General features: G+C 44.8%; 1 long non-coding RNA gene across 1 annotated transcript; it reads right to left on the reverse strand.

Annotated features, from left to right (window-relative positions):
* Nucleotides 1-308: 308 nt before the first annotated feature.
* LOC123334234 lies at nucleotides 309-6001 on the reverse strand. The gene is made up of 3 exons (XR_006552063.2): nucleotides 5302-6001; nucleotides 4974-5087; nucleotides 309-1403 (listed from the first exon to the last, which is right to left on the reverse strand). It is a non-coding gene; the product is annotated as an uncharacterized LOC123334234 (long non-coding RNA).
* Between the last annotated feature and the right edge of the window lie 9511 nt (nucleotides 6002-15512).

The following is a 15512-nucleotide window of genomic DNA, read 5'->3' on the forward strand; positions in this document are numbered from 1 at the left end:
GTTTTTATGACATGACCTCAGGAAAGACTCAAGATTCCTGGGGCTGTTGCTCTTTGGGATGAAACTAGGAAGGATAGGGCCAAGGAAAATTCAGTCCAAGGGGTCACTCTGCCACCTCAGCTCACGAAGTTGGATTTTAGCTAGTGATTCCAATGAGGTCAGCGTTTTTGTAAATGCATAATGAGGTCACACAGACCCAAGACAACAGCAAACCCTCCGAATACAATGTGGCCACCAAGGCCTTAGGACTGCTCTCTATGGCATCATTTTTAGAGCTATCTAATAGGTCTGCTGCATAGGCAATCTCAGGAAAAAGTCAAGCAAGGTACAGCTCTGGGTAACTATTATTAGGGTCCAAAACTCCCACCCACAGCACATCACAGCTCTGGCATGTTCACCCTGAGCCTGAATAGGTGTTACACTAAGCCTGAGTTCAAAGGTTTGGCAACACTCCCATCTCTACCCCTCACTCAAATGAACATCAAGAGCTATCAGCAAGGTTTAAGGTAAAAAGCATAGCCTTTGTAGTGAAACAGATCTGGGTTGGAATCATGACGCTCCCACTTAAAAACTTCATTCGGCAAATGTTTATTGAAGTCATTCTATGCACCAGACACTGGAGCAGACCTTGGGGGGAAAAGAAGAAAACAGAACAGACAGGGACCCTGGGCAGATTAGTTAAACTTGCAGACCTCTGCTTTCTTAAATTGTCGTTGTAATTAATGGAACAATATGGTAGCAGTATGTGTGGAGAGTCATACCCCTGAACCCTAAGGAACACTTATCCTAAGGAAAAGCCCAGGGACAAAGATACACATGAAGGAGAGAGATGGAAAAGACAAAAAGCATCTACTCTGTGTCTACGTTTTGCAAGCTTCTGGGTGGAAACACCTTACATTTGTTAATTCATGAAAATTGAGCAAAGGAAAAAAATATAAGCAACCTAAATATTCAGCAGTGGTATAATGAGTGGAATATTGTACAGTCATTTAGAGTAATTATACAGACTGTGTAGCAACACAGAAAAATGCTCATGACATCATGTTAGGTGGAGAGAGGAGGTTAGAGTGTGGGCATGTGGATGACACGTGCAGCTACGTACAATCCCTGCACAAAACGCAGCCACACCAAACAACAAGCCTGCTCTAGAACGATGGCTTGATGAAGCTAATTCTTTTGCTCTCCATTTCCCAAGCTGCTTGCAGTCTTGTTTCCTTGATTGTTATGTTACTTTAATGGGTGTGTTGTCTTAAGGTGCTCTGTTTGCTGCTTATGTCACTCTGTCCTATTTGGCCTCCCCATCAATTCTGAGAGGGGAGGATAAACCATTTTCATGCTTGAAAGTCTCAAAAAGTAGCAAATCTTTGAAGAGGCATCAGCTGCCCTCAATTCATTGCCATTTCCTGAAAAACAAATGGAAGATATGTTGTTGTTGTTCAGTCGCCAAGTGGTGTCCAACTTTTTGCAACCCCATGGACTCCAGCGTGCCAGGCCTCCCTGTCCTTCACCATCTCCCAGTGTTTGCCCAAGTTCATGTCCATTGAATCGGTGATACAATCCAACCATCTCAGCTACCCCTTTTATATTTAGCTCTTCAACTGCGCATAGCAAGCCTTCAGTACCCAAGGTACTGGTACAGCAGCACCTGCCAGCACCAATATCAACAACTGGAGGGCTCTGCGTCTCTGGGAAGGCCATCAGTGCAGGCTGATTTCCCGTCTGTCCATCCACTTCCTCTACCATCTACTTGTCTAACCATTTTAGGATTCACTATCTGTCCGTCCATATTCCCACCCCTCTGCCATTTACCCATCGACTCTTCCTTGGAAGGATATCATCATGAAACTCCTTTACAGGACTTATAAAAATGTCCTTATTCTTTGGCTGAAAAATCAGGTATGAAAGGGCTAGGTCCACGTTCCTGAATGGGGTCAATGCTGCAACAGGGCAGGGCCCAGGGCTTCTCATCTTCCCTTGGTCCCTGGTGGGCTGATTGACAGCTGGTTCCAAAACTGGGCAGGTTCCCAAGGCCCATCCTGGGAACAAAGGTTTCCAGTAATCAGGTCACATTTTTCACTGGGGTCCTCCCTGTCCCAGTTGGCCTGCTGGAACAGGATCTTCAAGGCATTCCGAGCATTTGCTGCCTCAGTCTGCCACATTCTTGCCCTACGGGTAGAGTGGGAGAGGCAGTGCGGTATGCACTTGCCAAGCTGCCAACTGAAAACTTGTTTTAATCAATTAAACAATGGACTCTCATAACATAAGCCAAGATTGTGACCTTCTCAATCAAGCACTAATTGGGGTTGATGAGGACAATGTGCCCTGGACCTTGTCACCCTGCATCAGACTCCTTAGAGTCCTACCTTCATCCCTAATGAGGTTAGAGGGGGAAACTGAGCCAGGGTCCGCTGAGTGACTGGGATGTGTTCACAGAACAAACTAAAGAATTAAACATGTGTGCAATATGTGTCCGATGTGAGGTCCATTGTCAGGTGCTAGGCGTGCAAGGATGATCCTAGCACAGTTCCTGCCTGTAAGCACGCAGTCTAGGGGAGAAAACAGAACCTTAGACAGTAGCTCAGATGGTAAAAAATCTGTCTGCAATGTGGGAGACCCAGGTTCAATCCCTGGAGAAGGGAATGGCTACCCATTCCAGTATTCTTGCCTGGAGAATTACATGGACAAAGGAGCCTCGTGAGCTACAGTTCATGGGATCACAAAGAGTCTGACATGACCGAGCAGCTAACACACACAAACACACACACACACAAGACAGTGACAAGTGTGTACAGAGCCATCACAGAGTGGATGAGAGTGCAGGTGGGAGCAGCCACATGTGTCTAGATAATCCCCAAGGTTTAAGAAGGGGGCATTAGAACTGGGGCTGGACAGCACAAGAGGCTGTTTCCTGATAAATCAGCCCATAGAAAAGCAAGGGAGAGGGCCTCACAGGGGCTCTGAGACCCTTCAGCTTAGATTTGAAAATGTAAGCCACAGAAGCTCCTCCTGGTGTTCCTGGAACACACTTAAGGCTCTTATATCCCCAGGTTACTAGTAGCTTCTCTACTCTCGACCAATGATCCCTAGTCTACTCATACTCTACTCACACTTCAAGTTCTAACTCTCAGGCGACCTTCTCTGAGAAGCCTTCCTGGAGTGACTCAGCCCCAGAGCCATCCCACTCTGCTCCCTCAGTGGGGGACCACATTTATCAAGCTGCACTCCAGTGAGTTTTCAAATCCTGCTTCCTTATCTGCCTAGTAGCCCACACAGTGCCTGGCACACAGTAGGTCCTCAACATCTGATTGTCAAGAGGCTAACCCCTCCCAGAAGGGACTCACACTCAGAAATCCAGGAGCACCACCCAGACCCACATCCTGCAAGGCTAAGCTTGTTGTCATGGCAGGAAGCCATCGGTTAACTTGGGAAAAACAAGTCTGCATGGAATCCAGCCAGTTCCCCTGCCGGCATGCCACAGGCCAGCTGCCATCTCCAACACACACCAGAGTTTCTAATATTTATACGAAACTTGGTGAGCACTGGGCACCAGTCAACAATCAGCTACCCACGAGTGTTGACTGAGCCCTCACCACATACAAGGCATCAGAGCACCAAGACCAGTCAGCGGCTAGGAAGAGAAGCGGGAAGAGCTTACCAGTCATCAAAGAGGAGATTTAGCTCATTTCTTTTTAATTCATTGAAAAGACCATATGATGTATATTATATATTTCCTGACCTTCCCATAGTGGGCCCATCTTATACAGCTAGATTTTTATTAAAAAGATTTTGAGACAATCTGAGTGGGAGTGGTAACAATTTCAGGAACACAATTGCTGATTAATATTAATTGATAGATTGCCAATAGGCTTCAATTTGCTATCCACCTAGTTAGTCACTAGCTGTGAATGGGAAAGCAGGGAGGTACTGAGTATGTGTGGAAAGAAGTGAAGCTGGTAGGGGCAATGGGAGGGTGGAGGGAGCAGGACTACAGAAGCCTCGGGGGGCATTGTCAGGGCAGTGATACCACGAGCAAGACAGACCCATTGTTGCCAGGCTTCTTCCCAAATTGCCTTCTCCTACCTCAGCTCACCTCCTTTCCAACTAGAACCCTAAGGCCTGAGCCCCTAGAGCAGTTCTGTCCCTTTAGTTAGGCTGCCCTGCATGGGAACCAATGACTCTGCCTTCTTGCTTAGAAAAAAAATAGAGGAGAGGGGTGTCGTGTGTGTGTGTGTGTGTGTACAATATATATTGGTGGGTTTTTTTTTGTTTTTTTTTTTTTTAAGGAACTTCATTTATCAAACCAGGAGGAAAGCAAAGCAAGAGTAATTAGAAGTAGTAGACGTGGACAGCTATACCAGGCACACACTCCTTATCTATAGCATTGAATCTGCCCAGTGGACAACCCAGGACTCCATCTTCCTATTCTCAACAGTGATTTGCTGCCTGCTCTCCCAGGAGCTGACCCCATGCCTTACTGACATGGTCCAGGCCTGTGAGAAGAAAACATTTTTTTTAGAAGAAAATATTTTGCTATTTCTCACCTGGGGGCTCTGAACTGCAGACAGTTCTGCCCACCCAAGGCAAATAGCATCCCCTGGGGCCCTTGGTCTCCCTCCCTAGCTGGTACCTATTAGCACGTGAGCTGGCTGAGTTTTTCCCTTCTCCTGTAATCTTATCAAGAGAGGCCCCAGCTCAGATACCCGCTGTTGCCTGTTCTCAGGGCCCCATCTACTTGCTGGTGCATTTCTCTAAGCTTGGGTCTTCCGTCCCCCCTTGCCAACAGCAGCCCAAATGCTCCTTGGGCCTGTCGTTGGCCGTCCTGTCAATCACCCCTTAGTTCCGCCTCTCCAAGCCCCAGAGCCCAGTGCCGACCCCTCCCTGGCTCCTGCGCAGACTCGCTGGAGCTTGTCTCACTGCAGACTTCAGTCCCAGCGGGCATTTGCAGACATCTGGCCCGTGATGAGGCTCCTCACCTCCTGGCCTCACTCTTCACCTTCAGGGCAACCAGGCACAGGTCCGTATGGTTCCGTTCTGCCCAGATGCTCCGCATGTCTTGCTTCCATCTGCCTGGACTGTTCCCATTGCTCCTGAAATGAAACTCAGCGCCCTTCATTGCCCACCCCATTTCTCAAAGTCTGAAAACCCCTTCTCAAATCCCAGCTCTGCCATTTAACAGACAGCTGATGTGGACAAATCTTTTGAAATGTCCAGGGATAAGCCACATCTGTAAAATAGATAAAGTGATCATGACTAACGCAAAGAATCCAATGAGAAGCAGCATAGGAAAAAGTGTCTTGTTACCTGTAAAAGTGCGCTTTTAGTTTTCTTGGCCTCAGGCTGCAAGCTGACTTCATCGTTTGTCTTCGCCCGAAATGCATTTTCCGTCTGGTCTGGGGTGGTTGGGGCCTTTCAGGAGCCTGGCTTCTTTCAGATTTTCTGGTTTTCCCTCTTTCTTGCCTGTCAGCCCCTCAGGTTGGGTGCCCTGTAGAGGCCTTTCTGCTGTACACCCAGCTCAACACTAGGTGGCAGCCTAACCACAGGCTCTTGCTGGATGAGCCTCGCCACCTGACTTGGCTTAACCGATACCTGAGGCTTCCACGGAGTTACCCATGTATCAGGCAAGTCTCAGGATTTGCCCTATCCCATAACTGCGGCTGTTAGTAGCAGAGACCCAAAGAAAGCTTCCTACTGCTACATTCAGGCTGAAGCCAGGGAAACAAGACGCGGCTTGGGTCAGGTCCCAAGTCAGCTCTTCTGCCAGCTGGGGCTACCTTTGTAGAACAAACATCCAACACAGCCCTTGGAGGAGCTAGAGGGAGCTGAGGCCTGGGTGCCTGCAGAGGGGCGTGGCCTGGCAGCGTTTCTACTTTCAGGGCTTGGAGTTCCCAGTAACCCAGAGGCCCCACTGGGTTCCCGCTGAGCCTGGGGACACAAGCTTTCAATGTTCAAACTTTCTCCCCACTGACTTCCTCCACTCAAGATGGGCATGATCACAAAGTTCCCATTCTTCTTCTTTTTTTTTAAGTCAATTTAAATACATTTATTTGAAATTAAACTTTAAAATGTATTTAAATTAATTTAATTTGAGATTTAAATTTAAATAAAATTCCAAGTGGTGACATACAATGATAGAAATGAGGTAACTCAAGCTGTTTTCTGGGTTTGTTTGTTTGTTTTCTCTTTTTAAAATAGACTTCATTTTAGGTCAATTTTATTTTTTATGTTATCTTTTGCTCTTTAAGAGTTTGGGTTTTTTGTTGTTGTTGCTGTTGTTACATATTTTTTTCCCATTGGAGTTTAGTTGCTTTGGGGCTTCCCAGGTTGCGCAAGTGGTAAAGAACCTGCCCACCAATGCAGGGCACAGGAGAGATGCAGGTACAATCCCTGGGTCTGGAAGATCCCCTGGACTAGGAAATGGCAACGCACTCCAGTATTCTTGCCTGGAAAATCCCATGGACAGAGGAGCCCTGCAGGCTATAGTCCAGAGGGTCGCACAGAGTCAGACACAGTTGAAGTGACTTAGCACACACATAGTTGCTTTACACTGCTGTGTTGATGTCTACTGTACAGCAAAGTAAATCAGTATACATACATCCCCTCTTGGATTTCCTTCCCATTTAGGTCACTACAGAGCGCCAAGGAGAGTTCCCTGTGCTATACAGTAGGTTTTCAAGTTATCTATTTTATACATCGTTTCAATAGGGTATTTGTGTCCATCCCAATCTCCCAATTCATCCCACCACCTCCTTTCCCCCTTGGCATCCATACATGTCCTCTATGTCTGTGTCTCTGTTTCTGTGGTTTTTTTTTTTTTTTCTCTGCTTTGCAAATAAGATCCTTCATTGACACCATTTTTCTAGATTTCACATATATGCATTAATATATGGTGTTTGTTTTTCTCTCTGTGACATTTCACTCTATGTGACAGACTCTAGATTCATCCATGTCTCTGCAAATGACAGTTTCCTCTCTTTTTGCAGCTAAGTAACATTCCGTTGTGTTGTATATATGTACCACACCTTCTTTATCCATTCCTCTGTCAAGGGGCATTTAGATTGCGTCCACGCCTGGCTATTGTAAACAGTGCTGCATTGAACATTGAGGTGCATTAGGTGTTTCCATTCTAAAAACAGTTCTCTTCATCTGGTCTCTCCCTTCTTAGTCAAACTGAAAAGCTTTCTTCACTCTCTCCCCTCTCACTGCCCCCCACTTACACCTCAGCCCACTGTATTCTGTTTTCTCCCCCTCTGTCTTTCAAAATCTGTGTCTCTGGTGCCAGCCCTGCTCCTATATTGCCAACTCTAAGGCCCCTTTCAGTCTTCATTTTGCTGCATTTCATTTGCTGCATCACTTATGACCCCTCCTTGGGGCTTCCCAGGTGGTGCTAGTGGTAAAGAACTCGCCTGCCAATGCAGGAGACATAAGAGACATGAGTTTGATACCTGGAGAAGGGCATGGCAACCCACTCCAACATTCTTTCCTGGAGAATCCCTTGGACAGAGGTGCCTGGTGGCTACAATCCATAGGGTTGCAAAGGGTCAGACATGACTGAAGCGACTTAGCACATACACACACACAAATGCCCCCTCCTTGATACGATTCTCTTCACCCCACTTTAAAATGTTCTTGATCTATTTCATACACTCTCCTCAAACTTAATACTCTCATTTTTTTTACTCAGCACTTATATCCCAAAGATTTTCGAACCTCTGCCTTAGGACCTGGCATCCCTCGGCTCCAGTGCTCTGTCTCTAGCTGTTTTAACACTCCCGAGACTGAGCTGCTCTCTCCACCCTAGGCCCGATGTATGTGTTCCTCTTCCCATCTCTGTCTCAGGGAAGAGCATCCCCAGCAACCACAGCAGTGACCAAAGCCAGACCATTGCAAGTCATCGCTGCCCTTCCCTGACCCTCCCCACTACATCCACTTGATAACCACGTCCTGTCCATTCTGCCCCCTTACTACCTCTCAGCTATCTCCCCATCACAGTCCCTCCTATGCCCAGACAGGTCCTCACCTCCTTCCGGCAACAACTGCAGCAGGCTCCAAATTGGCCTCTCTGCTCTCATTCCACCGCCCCCCACCACTACCACTGCATCTCCGCACTGCAGTCAGCGTTCTCTATAAAATGCAGAGCTAAACTGGTAGTTTCTATGCTCAGTAGTCTTCAGTGCCCCGAGGGTAGCATCTAAATATTATTGCGTGGCTCACAAGAACTTTTACGACCTGGGTCTGCCTGCTTTCTCCAGCCACACAGCTTGGCGGCCTCCACCCTCAACTCTCGATTGCAGCAAAACTGCCCTTGGACATGCCACACCCTTGCCCTCTAGTGTCTCTTCTGTCTGTTCTTCCTCTCATACCTCCTTGTTGTCCACTGGGACTCTGCTTAGAATTTCTAATTCCCTAACCCCAGTGCTGTACTAGGGACACCTTGCCTGAGCTTCCTTGATCAAAGTACTCACTATTGCAATTGTGTGATCACACCTCACTACTCTAAACTCGAGGACAAGAAATATGCTTTTTTTTGCCTTTGGGTCCCCGGCACCAAGTTCATCACTTGACATAGACAAGGAGTAAAACAAATATTTGGTTGATGGGTAGATGGATGGATGGGAAATGAAAAATTATTGTTCAGGAAAAGTTTCCTGATTATTCAGAGGTGGTCTGGCTTTCAGATTTCTCACCTTAACCCCAAGAGTCTGGCACCTGTTACGTGAAGGCGGACCTCAGAAGGATCCAAAGCAACACATCAGAGTGCTTTCCCTGGGACCAGGGGGATAGGAACACCTTCTCTAGGTTCCTGGCAGAAAGTTCAGGCACTGGGTAGCATGCAGCCAAAGCAAGGCTCCAACTCTGCTCTCACTTTGGCCCAGAGGGATGCCTTATCAAACCAGGGAGAGGGGAGCAATACAGTTAAGCACTTGACCAGAAGACAAAACCAACCTCTCTACAGTTTGTCTGCTGCAGAAAAAGGGAGCCTTGAGCAATGCACCAGTCTGGGGATATACACAATGGAATATTACTCAGCCATTAAAAAGAATGAAATAGGGCCATCTATAGCAACATGACTGGACCTAGAGATTGACACATTGAATGAAGTAAGTCAGACAGAGAAAGAAAGATCACATGATATCACTTATATTGGAATCATGACTGAGCGACTGAACTGAACTGAACTGATATTGGAATAAAAAAATGATACAAATGAACTTATTTATAAAACAGAAACAGATTCACAGACTTAGAGAACGAATTCATGGTTACCAGGAGGAAAGGTAGAGAGGAATAGTTAGTGAGTTTGAGATTAACATGTATACACTGCTGTATTTAAAATGGATAACCAACAAGGACCTACTGTATAGCACAGGGAACTCTGCTCAATATTCTGTAATAGTCTAATTGGGAAAAGAATTTGTAAAAGAATAGATATATGTTCCCAGGTGGCACTAGTGGTAAAGAACCCACCTGCCAATAAAGAAGACATAAGAGACACGGGTTCGATCCCTGGGTTGGGAAAATCCCCTTCCTGAAGGGAATGACAACCCACTCCAGTATTCTTGCCTGGAGAATCCCATGGACAGAGGAACCTGGCAGGCTACAATCAACAGTGTTGCAAAGTGACTTAGCACATATGTATAACTGAATCATTTTGTTGTACATCTGAAACTAACACAACATTGTTACTCAACTATATCTCAGTGTAAAACAAGAAGTTAAAAAATAAAAACATTTAATATTTTAATAAAATTTTATTAATAAAATAAAATACTATAAATAAATATTTTTAATTTAATAAAATAAAAATATAAATAAAAATTTTTTTAATGAGATGCAAACACAAGAATAAGTCTTAAGGGCAAAGACTTTTTTTTTTAATGTGGCCCCCAGGCTTGTTTGGCTTCCCTGCAATAGCTTCCAGAAAAGTGAATAAAATACCAAAGAGGGAGGAAAAACTTGATTCATTTCTCAACCCTCAGCCTCTCTCTCTCAAAGGCAGAGCCCACTGACTAAAACCTGAGGGTCTGGAACTCGGACAGGTGCCAGGAAATAGAAGCCCAAGTGCCTGCTCCTATTAAGAATGACCACAGCAGGCCACGGTAGCAACTGTCAATGATGTCTTACATTTCAGAACACACTTCATAGGCTGGGTCTTTGTTCCTGCTCTTTTCTCTGATTGCTGTCCCACCACACTGTCTCTTAAAGTCTTAGCCATCCCTCAAAACCCAGTGCAAATGCATGATCTGTGAGGCTTTCTCAGAGCCCCCCGACCCTGAACCTGTATTAAGCCTTATCTTCCCCTTACTTCTATAATACTCAGTCGCTCAGTCGTGTCCTGCTCTTTGTGGCCCCATGGACTGCAGCCCGCCAGGCTCCTCTATCCATAGGATTGCCCAGACAAGAATACTGGAGTGGGTTGCTCTTTCCTTCTCCAGGGGATCTTCCTGACCCAGGGATAGAATCCACATCTCTGGTGTCTCCTGTATTGGCAGGCAGATTCTTTATCACTAACACCACCTGGGAAGCCCTATTTCTTTTATGACATTAATCTCAATTTCTCTTTCATTGGTATTTCCTATGACTGTCTTTGATTATGTTCTTGACAAGATCATAAATGCCTGGCAAGGAGGAACTGTTTTAGCCATGTCTGCATTTCCCATGGTTCTAGCCCTCTGTTCTAGGCATGTGATAAATGTGCATTAAATTGAATGACAATTATCAAAGCATTACACCAGGCAATTTTACAAGGCACCATGCAGACAACTAGGTTCATAAGTTCAAAGCATATGGAAAAAAGAGGAGTGATCATATGGGTAGGGCTTATCTGGGAAGACTTCCAGGAGGAGGTGTGGCTGGAGGAAGCTGTGCCAGCTGGGGCTGAGAATCATACCAAAACCTGTTAAGTTTTGGGAGGCAAAGGCCAGGTTTCTCTCCTTCCTCACCCACCCTTTCCCTCATTCCCAGTATAGAATAGTTGCAGTATGTATAGTGGTTAGAAATGCAGACTCTCAAGACAGACTGCCTGGATGTATATCCTAGCTTAGCCAATTAATAGCTGTGTGACCTTGGCCTGGCCACCCATCTGGTCTCAGTTTCTTCCTCCCTGTAAAGTGTGGGTCAAGTAGTATCTAACTCACTGGATTACGTGATGATTTAATGAATTAATTCATGAAAAACTCTTACGAGGTGCCAACAGCTAATCTCAATGCTTTATATAGATTAACTCATTTAATCCTCACATAGCCCAATGAGGTTAATACTATAATTATCCTCACATCGCAGGTGAAGACATTGAGACTCAGAGAACCTGGGGTGGGGAGATCATTAGCTTGCGTGTGTGCATGCTACATCGCTTCAGTCATGTCTGACTCTGTGATGCTATGGACTGTAGCCTGCCAGGTTCCTCTGTCCATGGGATTCTGTCGGCAAGAATACTGGAGAGGATTGCCACTCCAGTGCCACTCCTGCCCTCCATACCAAGGATCAGACCCGAGTCTCTTGTGTCTCCTGCATTGGGAGATGGGTTCTTTACCACTAGCGCCACCCAGGAAGTCCCCATCAGTAGCATGCATGCATGCAGTTGCTTCAGTCGTGTCCGACTCTGTGTGACCCTCTCTCTGTACTGTAGCCTGCCAGGCTCCTCTGGCCATAGGATTCTCCAGGCAAGAATGCTGGAGTGAACTGCCACGCCCTCCTCCAGGGGAACTTCCCTACCCCTGGATCAAACCCATGTCTCTTATGTCTCCTGCAATGGCAGGCAAATCGTTTACCACTACCACCACCTGGGATATCCTACCCCAGAATGTCAAACCTTCCAAACATGACAAGCTTGGACCTGCTTACCCCCAACCATCCAACTCTTCCCCTGAAGAAGCAGAACTACAATCATACCTCCAAATAATAACTTTGCTTTCATTATAATTCATAACCATCTGCTAAGTGCTTTCACATTGGATCCTCTCTACACTCCTATGAGAGAACCGTCACTGCCCCTGCTTTTCAAACAAATTCATGAGGCCTGGAGAGGCAGTGAGACTTGGAGAAGCAGGCTCCTTGGTTCCGGTCCAAGAGCCTCCACCAGGCCCAAGCAGCCTCCAGCCCGGAGGCTGAGCCACAGGGCATCAGGCAGCTGGCCACAGCCCCACTCCCTTGTCTTCCTCATGTCCCGATCAACTCATCCTCCAGACGAATCCACCCTAGTCTCTGCCCAGGGCCCATCATGGCTGCTGGGAGCCCAGGTCATTCCATCAAGGTCAATGAGTTTACAAAAAAACAGCTAAGGCCCCGGGATCTAGAGATGACAGAAAAAGAAACCCGTCACCAAGCAATAGAGAAAGAAGTGTTTAGAAGTCATTTTTAAAATAAAAGAGTTTGAATGTACAAAAAGTAATGATGTATAAGGATTTCTAAAAAATATATTTATTTATTTAGCTGCACCAGGTCTTGGTTGTGGCGTGCAGTATCCTTAGTTGCATCATGTAGGATCTGGTTCCCTGACCAGGGATCGAACCCTGGCCCCTGCATGGGAATGCAAAGTCTTAGCCACTGGACCACCAGAGAAGTTCCCTACAAGGATTTTTTATGAAGCGTATCTACTTCTAATTTGATGAGCATCCATCATCAAAAGGGTTTTGTCTGAAAGTCTATATTTTCTGTCTCTAAAAAGTGGACAAAAGAATTCAACCAAATATTTATACATAAAATACAAATGACCAATAGAATGCTCTCATAATCTATGAGAAGAATTCAAAACATAACCTTGAGACACCACCAATTAAAGTGGGAACTTTTAAAATAATAGACATCAGGGTCAGGGCAGGGTCAGGCAGTTCCCGGGGCTGAACTTTCATGGAAGTATAAATTGAACCACATTTTGAGACAGTAATTTAGTCTGTGGCTCCAGGAGATAGTGGAGGACAGGGGAGCCTGTCATGCAGCCACGCTGCAGTCCATAGAGTAGCAAAGAGTCAAACACAACATAGCAACTGAACAATGTGGACAGGCTTAACATTATTTGTGCTCTTTGCCCTCATGATTTCATTTATAAATGAAATGAAGTTTTTCATTTATAAATGAAATGAAGTTTTTCATTTATAAATGAAATGAAGTTTTTCATTTATAAATGAAATGAAGTTTTTCATTTATAAATGAAATGAAGTTTTTCATTTATAAATGAAATGAAGTTTTTCATTTATAAATGAAATGAAGTTTTTCATTTATAAATGAAATGAAGTTTTTCATTTATAAATGAAATGAAATTTTTCATTTATTAAGAAAAAATGTATAAAATATGTTTAAGAAAATTCATGTGGTGTGTTTCACAAAAGGGAAAAAACTCAGCAACCTAAAAAGCTGAAGAGAGGAATGATTAAATAAGTAACAGCTCCTCCATCCAGTGGAATTCTTTGCCACTAAACATGACGTGGAAAAGGTGAAGATTATTTAACAACCTTAAAAATGTTAACTGTGGGACTTCTCTGGCAGTTCCATAGAAGACTCTGGGCTTCCAATGTATGGGGCACAGGTTCGCTATCTGGTGGGGGAACTGGGATCCCACATGCCACCTGGCACAGCCAAAAAAAAAAAATTAATTATGAAAAGCAAGCAACAATAAACCATACACTGTATATAGACTAATCCCCATATTATAGAAAAATCTATGTATACAGGGACACTATAACAAAGTGATTAAAAGCCCAGACTCCAGAGCCAGAGTGGTTGGGTCTCAGTCTGAGACTGCCATTTATAAGCTGTGTGACCTTGGGCAGGTCACTTAACTGCACTGTGCCTTTTTAAACTCATTTGTTATAGAAATAATAATGGTACCTACTTCACTGATGCTTGGAACACTGAATGAGTTAATAACTGGAACAGAGTAAGTTATATGTATTAGCTATTATTGTCATGGCTTACACATGGAAAAATGACTGCAAGAATAAACAATTTGGGGTTATTTCTGATGAGTGATATTACAGTAATGTTTACTCTTTTGCTTTCTCAATTTTTCTAAATTTTCTTTCATGTATATATAGTGCTTTTAATAAGAAAAGAATTGCTTTACTATAATTAAAGAAATCTGAGACAAACTTCTTAGGGAAAAAGACTAGGAATAAAAGTCCAGATCAAGGTACAAGGCATTGATGACTTACTAAGAAATCAGGGCAGGGATTGGGGAGATCCCTAAAGTATGAAAAACCAGGACTGAGAAAACCAGACATGTATCCAGACTGTGATAGTTAATTTGCCAACTCAGCTAGGCCGTGGAGCTCAAACATCAGTCTAGATGTTGCTATACTTTAGATATGATTGACATTTAAATCAGTCAACTTTGAGTATAGCAGATTACATTCATTAATTTGGGGGGCCTCGTCTTATCAGTTGAAGGCCTTATGAGAAAAATATTGAGATACCAGGAAGACAGAGAATTTTCCCTCCAGCCTGCCTTTGGCCTTAAGACTGTAACATCAACTCTCCCCAGAATTTCCAGCCTGCTGACCTGCTCTGTGAATTTCAGACTTGCCAAGTCCAACCAGGCACGAGGGCCATTTCCTTAAAATAAACTCTGCATTGGTTCTGTTTCTCTGGAGAACCATAATATATGGGACCATACGAAGAAACCGTGAGCATGCTTCCAACACCATGCTCCATCTCGACAGCCTCCCTAAGGGTAGTGAGCCAACCTGTAATTATCAGTCTATATCCTCTTCACCTCCTGTAGGGACAGTTTTTATCATGCTTAAAAAAAGAGGACTGACTGTTAGTGCTGGAAATATGTAAAAGCCTTCTTCTTTTAAGAAAGAAAAGAAAAACACAAACCCTTTCGTGGTGGAACAGATGTGGTCCTGCCCCAGATGGGATCACCTCACATCCTGCATGTTCTAGAATAGGTTTTATACACGTAGCAGCAGTGGCATCAAAGAGAACTGAGCCAAGAAGTCTCATTTTAAGAGGAGCTCCCATGAAACATGCAGTACGACCAGAGAGAAGCAAGCCCTGGGCAGGACACAGGCTAGAGCGCCAGGTCCGGGCCGGGGTCCTAGAAGGAGGCAGCTGGGGCGCCTCCCCCACTGCTCAGAACTCTAGCCTTAGCAACACCTGCAGGGCTTCTTTCAACTCAGAGCTTAGGAATGGACAGCAAAGAGGCTTCAACATGCTGAAACCTACTTGTGTAAATGATGTGAAGTTTGATGAAAAAAAAATATTAAGGAAAACTGCATTCTCAAATTACCCAACAATTTTCAGAGCACTTCTGGGGTTAGGCAGAGTCCCTCCTCACTGAGGAATGGACGGACCTCCCAGGTGTGGTCCTCTCGGGATTTCCTTCTTGCGCTATTCTGGATCTGCGTCACCCGCCAAACCTCTTTGTCAACAAACCTCCAAATATTCACATCCTTGTGCCAGGAGCTGTTATAGAAATCACAGATAATTTCTGGCTTTCTATTCACCGTTGCTCGAAGTTCAGACTTTTCATCAACTGTAATTCAAACTACGTCTGGCCCTATTTGGTACTGAAT

This window comes from Bubalus bubalis, chromosome 6, assembly GCF_019923935.1.
Source record: "Bubalus bubalis isolate 160015118507 breed Murrah chromosome 6, NDDB_SH_1, whole genome shotgun sequence".
NCBI classification, from domain to species: domain Eukaryota; kingdom Metazoa; phylum Chordata; class Mammalia; order Artiodactyla; family Bovidae; genus Bubalus; species Bubalus bubalis.